The 20,562-nt window shown below is 55.1% G+C and overlaps 2 long non-coding RNA genes across 4 annotated transcripts; both read right to left on the bottom strand.

The window, feature by feature from the left end:
* Window positions 1-3,298: 3,298 nt before the first annotated feature.
* Window positions 3,299-12,323, bottom strand: LOC129393114 (uncharacterized). Of its 3 annotated transcripts, XR_010109073.1 has the most exons (7): window positions 11,178-12,323; window positions 10,007-10,230; window positions 7,255-9,005; window positions 6,001-6,106; window positions 5,046-5,156; window positions 4,778-4,846; window positions 3,299-3,609 (listed from the first exon to the last, which is right to left on the bottom strand). It is a non-coding gene; the product is annotated as an uncharacterized LOC129393114 (long non-coding RNA). The 3 variants fall into 3 exon arrangements; XR_010109072.1 differs by lacking the exon at window positions 11,178-12,323 and having other exon boundaries at window positions 6,001-9,005; window positions 10,007-10,242; XR_010109071.1 differs by lacking the exon at window positions 11,178-12,323 and having other exon boundaries at window positions 5,046-9,005; window positions 10,007-10,241.
* Window positions 12,324-16,802: 4,479 nt separating this feature from the next.
* Window positions 16,803-20,425, bottom strand: LOC129393113 (uncharacterized). The gene is made up of 3 exons (XR_008619816.2): window positions 19,255-20,425; window positions 18,166-18,389; window positions 16,803-17,164 (listed from the first exon to the last, which is right to left on the bottom strand). It is a non-coding gene; the product is annotated as an uncharacterized LOC129393113 (long non-coding RNA).
* Window positions 20,426-20,562: the final 137 nt, after the last annotated feature.

Genomic DNA, 20,562 nt, shown 5'->3' with positions numbered 1-20,562 from the left:
TCCCTTCCATGCCCACTAGACTCTCTAATGAAGCGTGGCTGTCTCTCTCTGGAAAAAACTACAGAATTCTTCCCACCCAGTGCTCCTAGCAGCCACAACCAAAGGGTCAGAGGTGACCCTTACAATGAACCCAATTTGCCATCCCTCAATTAGATGTTTAAGATTCCTTTCCACTTTAATATCCTGTGGTGCAAATCTAAGCAAGCCTGCTTGTTTGGCCACATGGAGGTACATGTTCCTGCAAAATCAACCCCAAGAAATCCTATTGCTCACAGGTAAGCAGGTAACCCCTGCTTCCATAGCAGAGGCAGTCACTAGTAGTACTTGCTTCAATTGGGACAAATATTTTTCACCCGGAAACTAATTCAAGTCTACCTTTTTCAGACTCCTTCGAAGGCTGCTAGAATTGGTCGCTTGAGTAAGCTGAGTGTTGTGGTGCCCCTCAGTTCCCATGCCATAGAAGCTCGAACCTCATTCATTAATACACTAGCCCTAAGGCTTGAAACCAGTCTGGCCTGGCTTGGAGCCTTTAGATCACTCTCTAGCTTCTGGCCAATAAGAATGAGCTTCTAGGCCAGGCATGGCGGCTCACGCCTGTAATCCCAGCACTTTGGGAGGCCGAGGCAAGTGGATCACTTGCATTCAGGAGTTCAAGACCAGTCTAGGCAACATAGTGAAACCCCATCTCTACAAAAAAATACAAAAAATTAACCGGGCGTGGTGGCACGGGCCTGTAGTCTCAACTATTCAGGAGGCTGAAGTGGGAGGATCGTTTGTGTGGGGAGGTCAAGGCTGCAATAAGCTGTGATGACACCACTGTACTCCAGCCTGCATGACAGACTAAGGCTGGAGTGCAGTCTCCAAAAACAAAACAAAACAAAACAAGACAAAACCAAAAACCTGCAGCCTGCCCCACTCCTACTGGTAGGCTTGCTCTGATATCAGCACTTCAAGCAGGTGTTAACACTATGAGGTTTATTTTTAATTGCTAGGTGTGGTGGTTGTATTTCCTCAGAGTAAAAATGCACTTCCTTCCTCCCTTTGAAGTGAGATGTGGACCTGTGATTTGATCTGGCCAAGAAAGTGTGACCGAAAATGACCTGGACACTTCCAATGGGAGCTTTAAAAGCCAGTGCACAATTTATCACTGATCCTTGTTCTGCTTCAGTCATCGTAGAAGCCCAGGTCAGGATGGAACTCCCACCAGCCTGGATTGCTGATTAAGGATGCTCCATGTTAGAGCAAAAATATAAGTTGTTTTAAACCACAGAAATTTGGAGGTGGTTTCTTATTGCAACATAACTAGTCTCTATTGACTGATACTCCATGGTGTAAGATTACTCATGGGATTTTTCTAGCTCAGAGTTTCTCAATTTTGGTAGGATTGACGTTTGGGGTTAGTTATTGCTTTCTTGTGGGGACCATCCTGTGCATTGCAGGATGTTAAGTGGCCTCCCTAGCCTTTACCCACTAGACACCAGCAGCACCCCATCCCAAGTTGTGACCATCAAAAATCCCTCAACAGTATGATTCTACTTATTTGAGGTACCTAGAGTAGTCAAAATCATGGAGACAGAAAGTCAAATGATGGTTGTCAGGGGCTGGGAGAAGAGGGAAATGGCGAGTTAGTGTTTAATGGGTACAGAGTTGCAGTTTTGCAAAATGAAAAGAGTTCTATGGATGGATGGTGGTGATGGTTGCACATCAGTGTGAAGGTGCTTAGTGCCACTGAACTATACACATGAAAATGGTTCAAATGGCTAATTTTATGTTTGTGCTTTGCCACAATTTTTGAAAATGGAAAAAAAAATGTCTCCAGACATTGCCAATGTCCCCTGGAAAGCAAAATCGCCCCTGGTTGAGAACTAGTGTTCTAGCGGTAGTGCAACACATTCAATTGTAAAATATGTGTAAAAACGTGGGCTTAGGGCTCAGCCCTGCTTTTTGCCATTGAGGGTTAGAATCTCATCTCTCCTAAAATATTTTTTATCCACTCAGATTTTAGGCCAGGATCAACAGGACAATTGAACGGTTTGATCTAGAAAAAGCCCCTGTCTATGGACCCAAAACTGGTGTGATATGAATACACTCTGTAAAAACTCTTACACTGTTTTAAGCTTTACATCTGATAAACAGAGCACAGTAGAGACTCCACTTGGGATAATTTTTCCTGAAACCTACTTGTTTTTCATGCTGTTTCTGCAGTTAAGGTGCCTGGTCTTGAAACGTGTTGAAGCAAAAGAATGGGAAGAGCCAAGGGACACATCAGGGAGTTTCCAAATGACAGAACTGCAAACCTGCAGGGCAGTCCTCTGCTGAGGAAGAGGTAGCTTACACTCTGAATGCATCTTGAGGAGTATTCTCCATACCTGAGGAATAAATTAAGGCTAACAAGGGGGCCTAAATGGTGATTGGCTCTGCTCTTGACCAATTGAATTCCATGCTCAGACTGAGGCAGCAGAGGGCTTCTTACACCCACCTCCACCACCATCACCCTGCCTAAGTCATCTCAGAGAATCCTCTATCTCAGTATTGGGCCTACATTCTTATGCTTCAGCCCTTTTCCATAATGACCCCTCCAGATTGCCACACTCTAGAACCACTACAGAGGGTGGCGTTACTGCTGTATGGACACTTCATCTCAAAGTGAGGGGCCAGCTCACGTGATTTGCAGGGTTCCTTTCTCTGGCCTTCTAAAACATTCTCCAGGTTGAGGCTGAAACTGCTCCCCCAAAGCCCCATAATAGGCATGAACAGATTGTCCTCCTCTTCTTGGTTCTCATGGCTAGAATCCTTAACCAATCCTCTCCCCACAAAGTAGGGTTGATTTCACAAGGTGTTATTTCAGCTGCTCGTTCTGCCATCTGCTCTTGAGTTGCTTGGTGAACACTTCCAGCGGGCTTGGAGCTGCACTGTCACGCTTCACCCCAATCAGCTTCTGGCCTCCCACACTCAAACACATCTGCATCGGCACACCCCTCCCACGCCCCAGTTCTGCCCACAGTGGATCCATCCATCTGCGCTCCAGGCCCCAGCCCCTTGGGAGCTTGCGCTATCAATTACTTGCACTTAGTTCAGAATCTTTAGCCACTCCATGTTCATGGTTATTTCATTTGTTCAATGTAGTAACATGTTTAAACCTCTCCCATCCTGGAAAAAAAAAAAAAAAGTCCTACATTTAACCCTATCTCCCTCTTTAGCTTAAAGTCATCTGTAATCTTCCTTGCCATTTATTTACTCCATGTCCCAGGTTGAACAGTATCCACACACCCCCAAAAATTCATGTTCTCCCTAGGAATCTTAGAATGTGACTTTATTTGGAAATAGGGTTGTTGCAGATGTAATTAGTTAGGAGTGGACCCTTAATCCACTATGACTGGTGTCGGTGTCCTTAGAAGAAGAATAGAGGGAACGCAGAGGCACACACAGAGAGGAGGCCATGTGATGATGGGGGCGGAAACTGGGGTGATGCATCTACAAGCCAAGGAATGTCAGGGCTTGCAGGAAACCCCAGAAGCGAATGGAAAGGCATGGAGCAGATTCTTCCTAGCATCTTCAGAGAGAGCATGGTGCTGCCAACACCTCATTTTGAACTTCTAGCTTCCAAAACTGTGAGAGAAAAAATTTCTGTTGTTTTAACAAGACACCCAGTTTCTGGTATTTTGTGACAGCAGACCTAGAAACTGAATATACCCTTTAAACCACCACCGTTTTCCTTTTGGTTCCAAGATTCTTTCGTGTATGACCTGCGAGAGCCAAATCCAGTCTTTATTTGGCCTCTCTGGAGCACGTGCAACTCATTTATTCCTTATTGATGCTTCTCCCCCACATCCTTCTCGGCCTCCTTCATTGCTTCCTAATCTCACAGCCAGCTACCGCATACTGGAGTCCCTGGGTTCATCACCACCTTTTCCCACTCTGTTCATGCTCCACTGCAATCTCATCCAAATACCAGCTCTCCTCCCACCCCCATGCTGATGATTCCCCAAGCCCTCTGGCCTAAGCCTCTCTCCTGAGATCTACTTTGAGTTCCCTACTGCCTCCTGGACATTTCCACCTAGAACTTGTACAAGCACTTCAAAAACTACATGGCTAAAATGGAAGTCATGGTCTAGAAGCCTCCTTCCCAAATAAACCTGCTTTTCCTCCTGTAACCTGCATGTCAATGAGAGGCTTCACGTTCACACAGGGGCATAAGCCAGACACCTGGCATCTTCTTGGGCTTCTCCTCTGCACCCTTGGCCGTGGTCACTGAAGCCAAAGGACTCTGCCCATAAGGGTTTGGGGAATGTATCCTCTGCATCCCTGCTGCAGCTGCTTCAGCTCAGCCTCTTACCACCTCTTGTGGCTAGCGGAGACCTCCACTACACCAGACTTTCATGCTGCTCTGGGAGCACTTTCTTATACCACCTTGTTTTAAGCCATTCCCCTGCTTTGAATGCTTCAGGGTTTCCTGGTCACCTGCAGGATGCTGTCCTTAGCATTCCTCCACTTGGAATAACAATGCCTTGTAGCATCTGGCTTTCAGGACTTTAGAGTGGAGGGGCTCTGCATTCAACTCCAGGACCTACCACATACTTGGTGCGTGGCCCTGGGCAACATACTTACTCTCTCTGTGCCTCAGATTCCTCACCTGAAAATGGGGATAATAATAGTACCTACCTCATAGGGTTGTTGTAAAGATTAAATGAGCGAATATGTTCAGAGTACCCGGAACTGTGTCCAGCATGTCGTAAGTGGGCACTAAATATTAACTGCTGTTGCTGTTAAGTATTACCTTTCCCCACTCATTTCTGTACAGCTTCCCATGTGCGTTGTTTTCCAGCCGATCAGAACACTCTTCCATCTTAGAAGAAAAAAAAAGAAGCCCCACCTGTGTTCCCCTGGCTCTTGGCCTTGACACACACTGTCTGGAACACCTTTCCCACCACCTCTCACCCCATGCTCCCTATGAACATACTTCGACTCATCTTTTCTAACCTAAGTACCCTCCCCTGCAGTCAAGCATGCTCTTCATTGAGCCTTCGTAAGGCCCTTGTGCTCACCTCTATTGCAGCACAGATCACACTGCATTATAAAGGACCATCTCCTGTCTCTCTGTCCATCTTTCAGAGTTTGCTGTATTGATCTTAGTGATGTCAGCACGTGGCACTCAGCTAGACAAAGAAAGCAGGCTCAATAAAGGCTGGTAGAATTAAGTAAAGAATTGTATGAAGGCATTAAATAGAGATGGGGTACAAATATGTCCCAGGCTGCCTGGGATAGTCCTGGTTTAGGCCATGGTCCTGATATAATTACTAACAACACCCTCTTTCACTGTCAAAAATATCTCCTTTGGACAATACATTATAAGGTCACTCTAGGTATTAGAGCTGTGATTCTCACCCTATCAGGCCCAATTTTCTCTCTGCTTAACAGCTATTTTAGAATACCCTATGCACTATCTTTAAATGGGATTGATAGGCAATAGAAACTGCCAATAACAGAATTTCAAAAAAAACCAATGTAATACCTTAAATAGAATGCTAAATGGAAAATGAAGGAGATTTTTTTTAAAGTAGCTTAAACTAAAATTATGTGTGCAGTATGTGGATGTGTAAATGCTTAGGTCTTACACTTCTGGCCAAGATGGAGTAACAGAGACCAAAATTACTTTCTGACCTAAAACAACAAAAATACTGGACAAAATATATGAAACTATGGCCCTCAAGCAGCAAAGGGAATCAATCACTGGAATCAAGCATCAAAAGGCAGTGATCCTCAAGAAATGAGAAACAAATGAGGCTAGCCCCACAATTGACCTCCCAAACACCTTAGAAAACTTTCCAGGCCACAGCACAGGAAGAAAGAATGCAGATGGAGCTCAGAGATCTTCCTGAGTTGAGAGGACAGAACTCTGAGTCTGGGAAGGCCAATGTGGCTAGAATTCATAGGGCAGAATATTGAGGAGGAGAGGGCTGTACAGAGACAGAGCTCTGGAAATCTGAAGATAATACTTACCCTCGTTGACTGTTTAACAGAGTAGTGATCAGAGTATGCAGGTATGAAAATCGCCTGAGAGGGTGGACCCGGTGGCTCGCACCTGCAATCCCAGCACTTTGGGAGGCTGAGGTGGGTGGATCACAAGGTCAGGAGATAGAGACCATCCTGGCAAACATGGTGAAACCCCATCTCTACTAAAAATACAAAAATTAGCTGGGTGTGGTGACACACGCCTCTAGTCCCAGCTACTCAGGAGGCTGAGGCAGGAGAATCTCTTGAACCTGGGAGGCAGTGGTTGCAGTCACCCGAGATCCAGGAAAGCATGGGCAACAGAGCAAGACTCAGTCCCAAAAAAAAAAAAAGAAAGAAAAAAGAAAACTGCCTGAGAATGGAAAAGAATCATGCACACAGAGAGCCAGACCCTCTTCCCCCCTGGCTCTTGGGACCCCGATCGCAAGGTGGGGAGGCACCTCGCGAGGCGTGGTCTCAGAGCCAGCCCCTCTAAGACTTCTGGCTCTTAGGACCCCCATCACAGGGGGCGGAGGCACCCCCCGCGAGGCGGGCACAGAGAGCCAGCCCCTCTTCTGATCCTGGCTCTTAGGAACCCCATCGCAGGGGGGAGAGGCACCCCCGGTGAGGCGGGGACTCAGACCCAACCTCTCTTCCCCCCGTGGCTCTTAGGAACCGCATCGCAGGCGGAGGAGGCACGCCCCACGAGGCGGTGACTGAGAGACAGCCACTCTTGTCCCACTGGCTCTTAGGACCCCCATCGCAGCGGGGGGGAGGCACCCCCCGTGAGGCGGGGTCTCAGAGCCAGCCTCTCTTCCCCCACTGGCCCTTAGGAACCCCATCGCAGGGGGGGAGGCACCCCCCACGAGGCGGAGACTGAGAGCCAGCCCCTCTAAGCCTTCTGGCTCTTAGGACCCCCATCACGGGGGGGGAGGCACCCCCCGCGAGGCGGATACAGAGAGCCAGCCCCTCTTCCCTCCATTTCTCTTAGGACCCCCATCGCAGGGGGGGAGGCACCCCTCGCGAGGCGGGGACTGAGGGCCAGCCGCTCTTTCCCCCCTGGCTCTTAGGACCCCCATCGCAGGGAGGGGAGGCACCCCCCGCGAGGCGGTGACTGACAGCCAGCCCTTCTTCCTCGCCCAACTCTGAGGATCCCCATCACACGGGGGAGGCACACCCCGCGAGGCGGGGACTGAGAGCCAGTCCCTCTTGCCCCCCTGGCTTATGACCCCCATCGAGGATTCTAAGACCCTTAGGACCGACCTGGAGGGCTGTGGGTATTAGGTGTCCAAGAAGAAAACTCAGATCTGCCGACGACCGCAGGTAGCTTACTTGGGATTTACTATTCGACAGGTGTCCGAAAGCAGCCCGGGATCCGAAAGAAAGCAGGTCATTTGCAATCTTCCGGAGCCTAAGGGCAGAAGGCTGGTGAGAGAATTCCTAGGAGCTGTGGGGTTTTGTAGACTGCGGAGCCCAACTTTGCAGTATTAGCCACGCCTTTGTATGACGTCACAAAGGGGGCGGGGACCGGGAACATTTGGAATGGGGATTCCAACAACAGCAAGTCTTTCATGACTTAAAGGAAAAACTTCTGAAAGCCCCAGCCCAGGGGCTAGCGGATCTCACAAAGCCTTTTCCACTGTATGCGTCAGAGAAAAGATGGCAGCTGGACTTTAAACCCAAACTGTGGGGCCATGGCTGAGGCCGGTGGCCTACCTCTCTAAACAGCTAGACAGGGTTTCTAAAGGATGGCCCCCCTGTTTGAGGGCCTTGGCAGCAACTGCCCTGCTAGTACAAGAAGCAAATCAGCTGACTCTTGGGAAAAACCAGAACATAAAGGCCCCCCAAGCTGTGGTGACTGAAAGCCAGCCCCTCTTCCCCTCCTGGCTCTTAGGACCCCCATCGCAGGAAGGGGAGGCACTCCCCGAGAGGCGGGCACTGAGAGCCAGCCCCTCATCCCCCCCTGGCTCTTAGGACCCACATCGCAGGGGGAGGAGGCACCTCCAGTGAGGCGGGGTCTCAGAGCCAGCCCCTCTTCCCCCACTGGCCCTTAGGACCCCCATCGCAGGGGGGGAGGCACCCCCCACGAGGCGGAGACTGAGAGCCAGCCCCTCTAAGCCTTCTGGCTCTTAGGACCCCCATCACGGGGGGGGGAGGCACCCCCCGCGAGGCGGGTACAGAGAGCCAGCCCCTCTAAGCCTTCTGGCTCTTAGGACCCCCATCACGGGGGGGGGGAGGCACCCCCCGCGAGGCGGGTACAGAGAGCCAGCCCCTCTAAGCCTTCTGGCTCTTAGGACCCCCATCACGGGGGGGGGAGGCACCCCCCGCGAGGCGGGTATAGAGAGCCAGCCCCTCTAAGCCTTCTGGCTCTTAGGACCCCCATCACAGCGGGGGAGGTACCCCCCGCAAGGCGGGTACAGAGAGCCAGCCCCTCTTCCCCCACTGGCCCTTAGGAACCCCATCACAGGGGGGGAGGCACCCCCCGTGAGGCGGGTTCTCAGAGCCAGCCCCTCTTCCCCCACTGGCCCTTAGGACCCCCATCGCAGGGGGGGGAGGCACCCCCCACGAAGCGGGGTCTCAGAGCCAGCCCCTCTTCCCCCACTGGCCCTTAGGACCCCCATCGCAGGGGGGGGAGGCACCCCCAGCGAGGCGGGGTCTCAGAGCCAGACCCTCTTCCCCCACTGGCTCTTAGGACCCCCATCGCAGTGGGGGGAGGCACCCCCATCGAGGCGGGGTCTCAGAGCCAGCCCCTCTTCCCCCGCTGGCTCTGAGGATCCTCCGTGGACTCACAGCCTCTTTACCATATTGTGAGTAATATCATCTCCCCCTCTGGAGATTAAGAACTCTTTCACAGACGGGTGTACACCCGTCTGTATTGGGAGTAATATCATCCTCTTCCTCCCTGAATATGAAGAACAGTATCACAGGGGTGTTTCTACTCCCTGCGATATCGCGTGTCATATCCTCCTCTCCCACGTTGCAATTAGAAGGAATATCAGTGGGGGCGTGTCCACCTGTAGGGAAAAGAAAGAGAGATCAGACTGTCACTGTGTCCATGTAGAAAGGAAAGACATAAGAGACTCCATTTTGAAAAAGACCTGTCCTTTAAACAATTGCTTTGCTGAGATGTTGTTAATTTGTAGCTTTGCCCTAGCCGCTTGGCCCCAGCCACTTTGACCCAACCTGGAGCTCACAAAAACATGTGTTGTATAAAATCAAAGTTCAAGGGATGTAGGGCTGTGCAGGACGTGCCTTGTTAACGAAATGTTTACCAGCAGTATACTTGGTAAAAGTCATCGCCATTCTCTAGTCTCGATAAACCGGGGACACAATGCACTGTGGAAAGCCGCAGGGACCTCTGCCCTTGAAAGCAGGGTATGGTCCAAGCTCTCTCCCCATCTGATAGTCTGAAATATAGCCTCATGGGATGAGAAAGACCTGACTGTCCCCCAGCCCGACACCCGTAATGGGTCTGTGCTGAGGTGGATTAGTAAAAGAGGAAAGCCTCTTGCAGCTGAGATGGAGGAAGGCCACTGTCTCCTGCTTGCCCCTGGGAACTGAATGTCTCGGTGTAAAACCCGATTGTACATTCGTTCAACTCTGAGATAGGAGAAAAGCTGCCCTGTGGCGGGAGGCGAGACATGTTTGCAGTAACACTGCCTTGTTCTTCTTTACTCCACTGAGATGTTTGGGTGCAGAGAAACAAATCTGGCTTACGTGCACGTCCAGTCACAGTACCTTCCCTTGAACCTAATTATGACATCGATTCTTTTGCTCACATGTCTTCTGCTGACTCTCTCCTTATCATCACCCTGCTCTCCTACTACATTCCTTTCTGCTAAAATAATGAAAATCATAATCAATAACAACTGAGGGAACTCAGAGGCTGGTGCCGGTGCAGGTCCTTGGTGTGCTGAGCGCCGGTCCCCTGGACCCACTGTTGTATCTTTACACTTTGTCTCTGTGTCTTATTTCTTTTCTCAGTCTCTCGTCCCACCCAACTAGAAATACTCACAGGTGTGGAGGGGCAGTCCACCACTTCATCCACCTTCTGTCATATTGAAAGTAACATCATCTTCTTCCCTCCAGGATCGTGGGAATAATATCCCTGGGGGGTTTCCACTTTCTGCCATGTATGTAGTCATATCACCCCCTCCGCCGTGGAATATCATTAAGGAACATCTCACACGGGGGTGTATACTTCCTCCGATATTGGGAGTGACATCAACCTCTCGGTCTCTGAATATGAGGAAGAAAATCACAGGGCGGGTGTACACCTCGTGCTCTACGATGGGGAGTCATATCTGTCTGTTATGGGGAGTAATATCATCCTCTCCCTTTCAGGATACTAATAACAGTTTAACAGGCTGGGTGAACACAGCCTGCGATGCTGAAATTATTATCATCCTCTCCCCCTCTTCCTCCCCTGGCTCTTAGGATGCCCATCTCAGCGGAGCGAGCCACCCCCCGCGAGGCGGGGACTGAGCCAGCCCCTGTTCCCCCCCTGGCCCTTAGGATCCGTATCGCGAGGGGGGGAGGCACCCCCCGCGCGGCGGGGACTGAGAGCCAGCCCCTCTTCCCCCCACGGCTCTTAGGACCCCCATCGCTGTGGGGGGGAGGCACCCCCCGCGCGGCGGGGACTGGGAGCCAACCCCTCTTCCCTGCCTGGCTCTTAGGACCCCCATCGCAGGGTAGCAAGGCACGCCCCGCGAGGCGGGGACTGAGAGTCAGCCCTTCTTCCCCCCCTGGCTCTTAGGAACCCCATCGCAGTGGGGGGATGCACCCTTGGCGAGGCGCGGACTTAGAGCCAGCCGCTCTGCCCCCCCCTGGCTCTTGGGACCCCCATCGCAGGGGGGGAGGCACCCCCTCGTGGCGGGGACTGAGAGCCAGCCCCTCTTCCCTCCATTTCTCTTAGGACCCCCATCGCAGGGGGGGAGGCACCCCCCGCGAGGCGGGGACTGAGAGCCAGCCGCTCTTTCCCCCCTGGCTCTTAGGACCCCCATCGCAGGGAGGGGAGGCACCCCCCGCGAGGCGGTGACTGACAGCCAGCCCTTCTTCCTCGCCCAACTCTCAGGATCCCCATCACACGGGGGAGGCACACCCCGTGAGGCGGGGACTGAGAGCCAGTCCCTCTTCCCCCCCGGCTTATGACCCCCATCGAGGATTCTAAGATCCTTAGGACTGACCTGGAGGGCTGTGGGTATTAGGTGTCCAAGAAGAAAACTCAGATCTGCCGACGACCGCAGGTAGCTTACTTGGGATTTACTATTCGACAGGTGTCCGAAAGCAGCCCGGGATCCGAAAGAAAGCAGGTCATTTGCAATCTTCCGGAGCCTAAGGGCAGAAGGCTGGTGAGAGAATTCCTAGGAGCTGTGGGGTTTTGTAGACTGCGGAGCCCAACTTTGCAGTCTTAGCCACGCCTTTGTATGACGTCACAAAGGGGGCGGGGACCGGCAACTTTTGGAATGGGGATTCCAACAACAGCAAGTCTTTCATGACTTAAAGGAAAAACTTCTGAAAGCCCCAGCCCAGGGGCTAGCGGATCTCACAAAGCCTTTTCCACTGTATGCGTCAGAGAAAAGATGGCAGCTGGACTTTAAACCCAAACTGTGGGGCCCTGGCTGAGGCCGGTGGCCTACCTCTCTAAACAGCTAGACAGGGTTTCTAAAGGATGGCCCCCCTGTTTGAGGGCCTTGGCAGCAACTGCCCTGCTAGTACAAGAAGCAAATCAGCTGACTCTTGGGTAAAACCAGAACATAAAGGCCCCCCAAGCTGTGGTGACTGAAAGCCAGCCCCTCTTCCCCACCTGGCTCTTAGGACCCCCATCGCAGGAAGGGGAGGCACTCCCCGCGAGGCGGGGACTGAGAGCCAGCCCCTCTTCCCCCCCTGGCTCTTAGGACCCCCGTCGCAGGGGGAGGAGGCACCCCCAGCGAGGCGGGGTCTCAGAGCCAGCCCCTCTTCAAACACTGGCCCTTAGGACCCCCATCGCAGTGGGGGGAGGCACCCCAGCGAGGCGTGGTCTCAGAGCCAGACCCTCTTCCCCCACTGGCCTTTAGGAACCCCGTCGCAGGGAGAGGAGGCACCCCCCACGAGGCGGGGACTCAGAGCCAGCCCCTCTAAGCCTTCTGGCTCTTTGGACCCCCATCGCGGGGGGGGAGGCACCCCCCGCGAGGCGGGTACAGAGAGCCAGGCCCTCTTCTGCTCCTGGCTCTAAGGACCCCCATCACGGGGGGGGGAGGCACCCCCCGCGAGGCGGGTACAGAGAGCCAGCCCCTCTTCCCCACTGGCCCTTAGGACCCCCATCGCAGGGGGGGGAGGCAACCCCCACGAGGCGGGGTCTCAGAGCCAGCCCCTCTTCCCCCACTGGCCCTTAGGACCCCCATCGCAGGGGGGGAGGCACCCCCCGTGAGGCGGGGTCTCAGAGCCAGCCCCTCTTCCCCCACTGGCCCTTAGGACCCCCGTCGCGGGGGGGGGAGGCACCCCCCGTGAGGCGGGGTCTCAGAGCCAGCCCCTCTTCCCCCGCTGGCCCTTAGGACCCCCGTCGCAGGGGGGGGAGGCACCCCCCGTGAGGCGGGGTCTCAGAGCCAGCCCCTCTTCCCCCGCTGGCCCTTAGGACCTCCGTCGCAGGGGGGGGAGGCACCCCCCGCGAGGCGGGGTCTCAGAGCCAGCCCCTCTTCCCCCACTGGCCCTTAGGACCCCCATCGCAGGGGGGGGAGGCACCCCCCGCGAGGCGGGGTCTCAGAGCCAGCCCCTCTTCCCCCGCTGGCTCTTAGGACCCCCATCGCAGTGGGGGGAGGCACCCCCGCGAGGCGGGGACTGAGAGCCAGCCCCTCTTCCCCCGCTGGCTCTGAGGATCCTCCGTGGACTCACAGCCTCTTTACCATATTGTGAGTAATATCATCTCCCCCTCTGGAGATTAAGAACTCTTTCACAGACGGGTGTACACCCGTCTGTATTGGGAGTAATATCATCCTCTTCCTCCCTGAATATGAAGAACAGTATCACAGGGGTGTTTCTACTCCCTGCGATATCGCGTGTCATATCCTCCTCTCCCACGTTGCAATTAGAAGGAATATCAGTGGGGGCGTGTCCACCTGTAGGGAAAAGAAAGAGAGATCAGACTGTCACTGTGTCCATGTAGAAAGGAAAGACATAAGAGACTCCATTTTGAAAAAGACCTGTCCTTTAAACAATTGCTTTGCTGAGATGTTGTTAATTTGTAGCTTTGCCCTAGCCGCTTGGCCCCAGCCACTTTGACCCAACCTGGAGCTCACAAAAACATGTGTTGTATAAAATCAAAGTTCAAGGGATGTAGGGCTGTGCAGGACGTGCCTTGTTAACGAAATGTTTACCAGCAGTATACTTGGTAAAAGTCATCGCCATTCTCTAGTCTCGATAAACCGGGGACACAATGCACTGTGGAAAGCCGCAGGGACCTCTGCCCTTGAAAGCAGGGTATGGTCCAAGCTCTCTCCCCATCTGATAGTCTGAAATATAGCCTCATGGGATGAGAAAGACCTGACTGTCCCCCAGCCCGACACCCGTAATGGGTCTGTGCTGAGGTGGATTAGTAAAAGAGGAAAGCCTCTTGCAGCTGAGATGGAGGAAGGCCACTGTCTCCTGCTTGCCCCTGGGAACTGAATGTCTCGGTGTAAAACCCGATTGTACATTCGTTCAACTCTGAGATAGGAGAAAAGCTGCCCTGTGGCGGGAGGCGAGACATGTTTGCAGTAACACTGCCTTGTTCTTCTTTACTCCACTGAGATGTTTGGGTGCAGAGAAACAAATCTGGCTTACGTGCACGTCCAGTCACAGTACCTTCCCTTGAACCTAATTATGACATGGATTCTTTTGCTCACATGTCTTCTGCTGACTCTCTCCTTATCATCACCCTGCTCTCCTACTACATTCCTTTCTGCTAAAATCATGAAAATCATAATCAATAACAACTGAGGGAACTCAGAGGCTGGTGCCGGTGCAGGTCCTTGGTGTGCTGAGCGCCGGTCCCCTGGACCCACTGTTGTATCTTTACACTTTGTCTCTGTGTCTTATTTCTTTTCTCAGTCTCTCGTCCCACCCAACTAGAAATACTCACAGGTGTGGAGGGGCAGTCCACCACTTCATCCACCTTCTGTCATATTGAAAGTAACATCATCTTCTTCCCTCCAGGATCGTGGGAATAATATCCCTGGGGGGTTTCCACTTTCTGCCATGTATGTAGTCATATCACCCCCTCCGCCGTGGAATATCATTAAGGAACATCTCACACGGGGGTGTATACTTCCTCCGATATTGGGAGTGACATCAACCTCTCGGTCTCTGAATATGAGGAAGAAAATCACAGGGCGGGTGTACACCTCGTGCTCTACGATGGGGAGTCATATCTGTCTGTTATGGGGAGTAATATCATCCTCTCCCTTTCAGGATACTAATAACAGTTTAACAGGCTGGGTGAACACAGCCTGCGATGCTGAAATTATTATCATCCTCTCCCCCTCTTCCTCCCCTGGCTCTTAGGATGCCCATCTCAGCGGAGCGAGCCACCCCCCGCGAGGCGGGGACTGAGCCAGCCCCTGTTCCCCCCCTGGCCCTTAGGATCCGTATCGCGAGGGGGGGAGGCACCCCCCGCGCGGCGGGGACTGAGAGCCAGCCCCTCTTCCCCCCACGGCTCTTAGGACCCCCATCGCTGTGGGGGGGAGGCACCCCCCGCGCGGCGGGGACTGGGAGCCAACCCCTCTTCCCTGCCTGGCTCTTAGGACCCCCATCGCAGGGTAGCAAGGCACGCCCCGCGAGGCGGGGACTGAGAGTCAGCCCTTCTTCCCCCCCTGGCTCTTAGGAACCCCATCGCAGTGGGGGGATGCACCCTTGGCGAGGCGCGGACTTAGAGCCAGCCGCTCTGCCCCCCCTGGCTCTTGGGACCCCCATCGCAGGGGGGGAGGCACCCCCTCGTGGCGGGGACTGAGAGCCAGCCCCTCTTCCCTCCATTTCTCTTAGGACCCCCATCGCAGGGGGGGAGGCACCCCCCGCGAGGCGGGGACTGAGAGCCAGCCGCTCTTTCCCCCCTGGCTCTTAGGACCCCCATCGCAGGGAGGGGAGGCACCCCCCGCGAGGCGGTGACTGACAGCCAGCCCTTCTTCCTCGCCCAACTCTCAGGATCCCCATCACACGGGGGAGGCACACCCCGTGAGGCGGGGACTGAGAGCCAGTCCCTCTTCCCCCCCGGCTTATGACCCCCATCGAGGATTCTAAGATCCTTAGGACTGACCTGGAGGGCTGTGGGTATTAGGTGTCCAAGAAGAAAACTCAGATCTGCCGACGACCGCAGGTAGCTTACTTGGGATTTACTATTCGACAGGTGTCCGAAAGCAGCCCGGGATCCGAAAGAAAGCAGGTCATTTGCAATCTTCCGGAGCCTAAGGGCAGAAGGCTGGTGAGAGAATTCCTAGGAGCTGTGGGGTTTTGTAGACTGCGGAGCCCAACTTTGCAGTCTTAGCCACGCCTTTGTATGACGTCACAAAGGGGGCGGGGACCGGCAACTTTTGGAATGGGGATTCCAACAACAGCAAGTCTTTCATGACTTAAAGGAAAAACTTCTGAAAGCCCCAGCCCAGGGGCTAGCGGATCTCACAAAGCCTTTTCCACTGTATGCGTCAGAGAAAAGATGGCAGCTGGACTTTAAACCCAAACTGTGGGGCCCTGGCTGAGGCCGGTGGCCTACCTCTCTAAACAGCTAGACAGGGTTTCTAAAGGATGGCCCCCCTGTTTGAGGGCCTTGGCAGCAACTGCCCTGCTAGTACAAGAAGCAAATCAGCTGACTCTTGGGTAAAACCAGAACATAAAGGCCCCCCAAGCTGTGGTGACTGAAAGCCAGCCCCTCTTCCCCACCTGGCTCTTAGGACCCCCATCGCAGGAAGGGGAGGCACTCCCCGCGAGGCGGGGACTGAGAGCCAGCCCCTCTTCCCCCCCTGGCTCTTAGGACCCCCGTCGCAGGGGGAGGAGGCACCCCCAGCGAGGCGGGGTCTCAGAGCCAGCCCCTCTTCAAACACTGGCCCTTAGGACCCCCATCGCAGTGGGGGGAGGCACCCCAGCGAGGCGTGGTCTCAGAGCCAGACCCTCTTCCCCCACTGGCCTTTAGGAACCCCGTCGCAGGGAGAGGAGGCACCCCCCACGAGGCGGGGACTCAGAGCCAGCCCCTCTAAGCCTTCTGGCTCTTTGGACCCCCATCGCGGGGGGGGAGGCACCCCCCGCGAGGCGGGTACAGAGAGCCAGGCCCTCTTCTGCTCCTGGCTCTAAGGACCCCCATCACGGGGGGGGGAGGCACCCCCCGCGAGGCGGGTACAGAGAGCCAGCCCCTCTTCCCCACTGGCCCTTAGGACCCCCATCGCAGGGGGGGGAGGCAACCCCCACGAGGCGGGGTCTCAGAGCCAGCCCCTCTTCCCCCACTGGCCCTTAGGACCCCCATCGCAGGGGGGGAGGCACCCCCCGTGAGGCGGGGTCTCAGAGCCAGCCCCTCTTCCCCCACTGGCCCTTAGGACCCCCGTCGCGGGGGGGGGAGGCACCCCCCGTGAGGCGGGGTCTCAGAGCCAGCCCCTCTTCCCCCGCTGGCCCTTAGGACCCCCGTCGCAGGGGGGGGAGGCACCCCCCGTGAGGCGGGGTCTCAGAGCCAGCCCCTCTTCCCCCGCTGGCCCTTAGGACCTCCGTCGCAGGGGGGGGAGGCACCCCCCGCGAGGCGGGGTCTCAGAGCCAGCCCCTCTTCCCCCACTGGCCCTTAGGACCCCCATCGCAGGGGGGGGAGGCACCCCCCGCGAGGCGGGGTCTCAGAGCCAGCCCCTCTTCCCCCGCTGGCTCTTAGGACCCCCATCGCAGTGGGGGGAGGCACCCCCGCGAGGCGGGGACTGAGAGCCAGCCCCTCTTCCCCCGCTGGCTCTGAGGATCCTCCGTGGACTCACAGCCTCTTTACCATATTGTGAGTAATATCATCTCCCCCTCTGGAGATTAAGAACTCTTTCACAGACGGGTGTACACCCGTCTGTATTGGGAGTAATATCATCCTCTTCCTCCCTGAATATGAAGAACAGTATCACAGGGGTGTTTCTACTCCCTGCGATATCGCGTGTCATATCCTCCTCTCCCACGTTGCAATTAGAAGGAATATCAGTGGGGGCGTGTCCACCTGTAGGGAAAAGAAAGAGAGATCAGACTGTCACTGTGTCCATGTAGAAAGGAAAGACATAAGAGACTCCATTTTGAAAAAGACCTGTCCTTTAAACAATTGCTTTGCTGAGATGTTGTTAATTTGTAGCTTTGCCCTAGCCGCTTGGCCCCAGCCACTTTGACCCAACCTGGAGCTCACAAAAACATGTGTTGTATAAAATCAAAGTTCAAGGGATGTAGGGCTGTGCAGGACGTGCCTTGTTAACGAAATGTTTACCAGCAGTATACTTGGTAAAAGTCATCGCCATTCTCTAGTCTCGATAAACCGGGGACACAATGCACTGTGGAAAGCCGCAGGGACCTCTGCCCTTGAAAGCAGGGTATGGTCCAAGCTCTCTCCCCATCTGATAGTCTGAAATATAGCCTCATGGGATGAGAAAGACCTGACTGTCCCCCAGCCCGACACCCGTAATGGGTCTGTGCTGAGGTGGATTAGTAAAAGAGGAAAGCCTCTTGCAGCTGAGATGGAGGAAGGCCACTGTCTCCTGCTTGCCCCTGGGAACTGAATGTCTCGGTGTAAAACCCGATTGTACATTCGTTCAACTCTGAGATAGGAGAAAAGCTGCCCTGTGGCGGGAGGCGAGACATGTTTGCAGTAACACTGCCTTGTTCTTCTTTACTCCACTGAGATGTTTGGGTGCAGAGAAACAAATCTGGCTTACGTGCACGTCCAGTCACAGTACCTTCCCTTGAACCTAATTATGACATGGATTCTTTTGCTCACATGTCTTCTGCTGACTCTCTCCTTATCATCACCCTGCTCTCCTACTACATTCCTTTCTGCTAAAATCATGAAAATCATAATCAATAACAACTGAGGGAACTCAGAGGCTGGTGCCGGTGCAGGTCCTTGGTGTGCTGAGCGCCGGTCCCCTGGACCCACTGTTGTATCTTTACACTTTGTCTCTGTGTCTTATTTCTTTTCTCAGTCTCTCGTCCCACCCAACTAGAAATACTCACAGGTGTGGAGGGGCAGTCCACCACTTCATCCACCTTCTGTCATATTGAAAGTAACATCATCTTCTTCCCTCCAGGATCGTGGGAATAATATCCCTGGGGGGTTTCCACTTTCTGCCATGTATGTAGTCATATCACCCCCTCCGCCGTGGAATATCATTAAGGAACATCTCACACGGGGGTGTATACTTCCTCCGATATTGGGAGTGACATCAACCTCTCGGTCTCTGAATATGAGGAAGAAAATCACAGGGCGGGTGTACACCTCGTGCTCTACGATGGGGAGTCATATCTGTCTGTTATGGGGAGTAATATCATCCTCTCCCTTTCAGGATACTAATAACAGTTTAACAGGCTGGGTGAACACAGCCTGCGATGCTGAAATTATTATCATCCTCTCCCCCTCTTCCTCCCCTGGCTCTTAGGATGCCCATCTCAGCGGAGCGAGCCACCCCCCGCGAGGCGGGGACTGAGCCAGCCCCTGTTCCCCCCCTGGCCCTTAGGATCCGTATCGCGAGGGGGGGAGGCACCCCCCGCGCGGCGGGGACTGGGAGCCAACCCCTCTTCCCTGCCTGGCTCTTAGGACCCCCATCGCAGGGTAGCAAGGCACGCCCCGCGAGGCGGGGACTGAGAGTCAGCCCTTCTTCCCCCCCTGGCTCTTAGGAACCCCATCGCAGTGGGGTGATGCACCCTTGGCGAGGCGCGGACTTAGAGCCAGCCGCTCTGCCCCCCCTGGCTCTTGGGACCCCCATCGCAGGGGGGGAGGCACCCCCTCGTGGCGGGGACTGAGAGCCAGCCCCTCTTCCCTCCATTTCTCTTAAGACCCCCATCGCAGGGGGGGAGGCACCCCCCGCGAGGCGGGGACTGAGAGCCAGCCGCTCTTTCCCCCCTGGCTCTTAGGACCCCCATCGCAGGGAGGGGAGGCACCCCCCGCGAGGCGGTGACTGACAGCCAGCCCTTCTTCCTCGCCCAACTCTCAGGATCCCCATCACACGGGGGAGGCACACCCCGTGAGGCGGGGACTGAGAGCCAGTCCCTCTTCCCCCCCGGCTTATGACCCCCATCGAGGATTCTAAGATCCTTAGGACTGACCTGGAGGGCTGTGGGTATTAGGTGTCCAAGAAGAAAACTCAGATCTGCCGACGACCGCAGGTAGCTTACTTGGGATTTACTATTCGACAGGTGTCCGAAAGCAGCCCGGGATCCGAAAGAAAGCAGGTCATTTGCAATCTTCCGGAGCCTAAGGGCAGAAGGCTGGTGAGAGAATTCCTAGGAGCTGTGGGGTTTTGTAGACTGCGGAGCCCAACTTTGCAGTCTTAGCCACGCCTTTGTATGACGTCACAAAGGGGGCGGGGACCGGCAACTTTTGGAATGGGGATTCCAACAACAGCAAGTCTTTCATGACTTAAAGGAAAAACTTCTGAAAGCCCCAGCCCAGGGGCTAGCGGATCTCACAAAGCCTTTTCCACTGTATGCGTCAGAGAAAAGATGGCAGCTGGACTTTAAACCCAAACTGTGGGGCCCTGGCTGAGGCCGGTGGCCTACCTCTCTAAACAGCTAGACAGGGTTTCTAAAGGATGGCCCCCCTGTTTGAGGGCCTTGGCAGCAACTGCCCTGCTAGTACAAGAAGCAAATCAGCTGACTCTTGGGTAAAACCAGAACATAAAGGCCCCCCAAGCTGTGGTGACTGAAAGCCAGCCCCTCTTCCCCACCTGGCTCTTAGGACCCCCATCGCAGGAAGGGGAGGCACTCCCCGCGAGGCGGGGACTGAGAGCCAGCCCCTCTTCCCCCCCTGGCTCTTAGGACCCCCGTCGCAGGGGGAGGAGGCACCCCCAGCGAGGCGGGGTCTCAGAGCCAGCCCCTCTTCAAACACTGGCCCTTAGGACCCCCATCGCAGTGGGGGGAGGCACCCCAGCGAGGCGTGGTCTCAGAGCCAGACCCTCTTCCCCCACTGGCCTTTAGGAACCCCGTCGCAGGGAGAGGAGGCACCCCCCACGAGGCGGGGACTCAGAGCCAGCCCCTCTAAGCCTTCTGGCTCTTTGGACCCCCATCGCGGGGGGGGAGGCACCCCCCGCGAGGCGGGTACAGAGAGCCAGGCCCTCTTCTGCTCCTGGCTCTAAGGACCCCCATCACGGGGGGGGGAGGCACCCCCCGCGAGGCGGGTACAGAGAGCCAGCCCCTCTTCCCCACTGGCCCTTAGGACCCCCATCGCAGGGGGGGGAGGCAACCCCCACGAGGCGGGGTCTCAGAGCCAGCCCCTCTTCCCCCACTGGCCCTTAGGACCCCCATCGCAGGGGGGGAGGCACCCCCCGTGAGGCGGGGTCTCAGAGCCAGCCCCTCTTCCCCCACTGGCCCTTAGGACCCCCGTCGCGGGGGGGGGAGGCACCCCCCGTGAGGCGG

Source organism: Pan paniscus, chromosome 11, assembly GCF_029289425.2.
Source record: "Pan paniscus chromosome 11, NHGRI_mPanPan1-v2.0_pri, whole genome shotgun sequence".
Classification (NCBI taxonomy): domain Eukaryota; kingdom Metazoa; phylum Chordata; class Mammalia; order Primates; family Hominidae; genus Pan; species Pan paniscus.
This window is presented reverse-complemented; position numbering and strand designations above follow the sequence as displayed.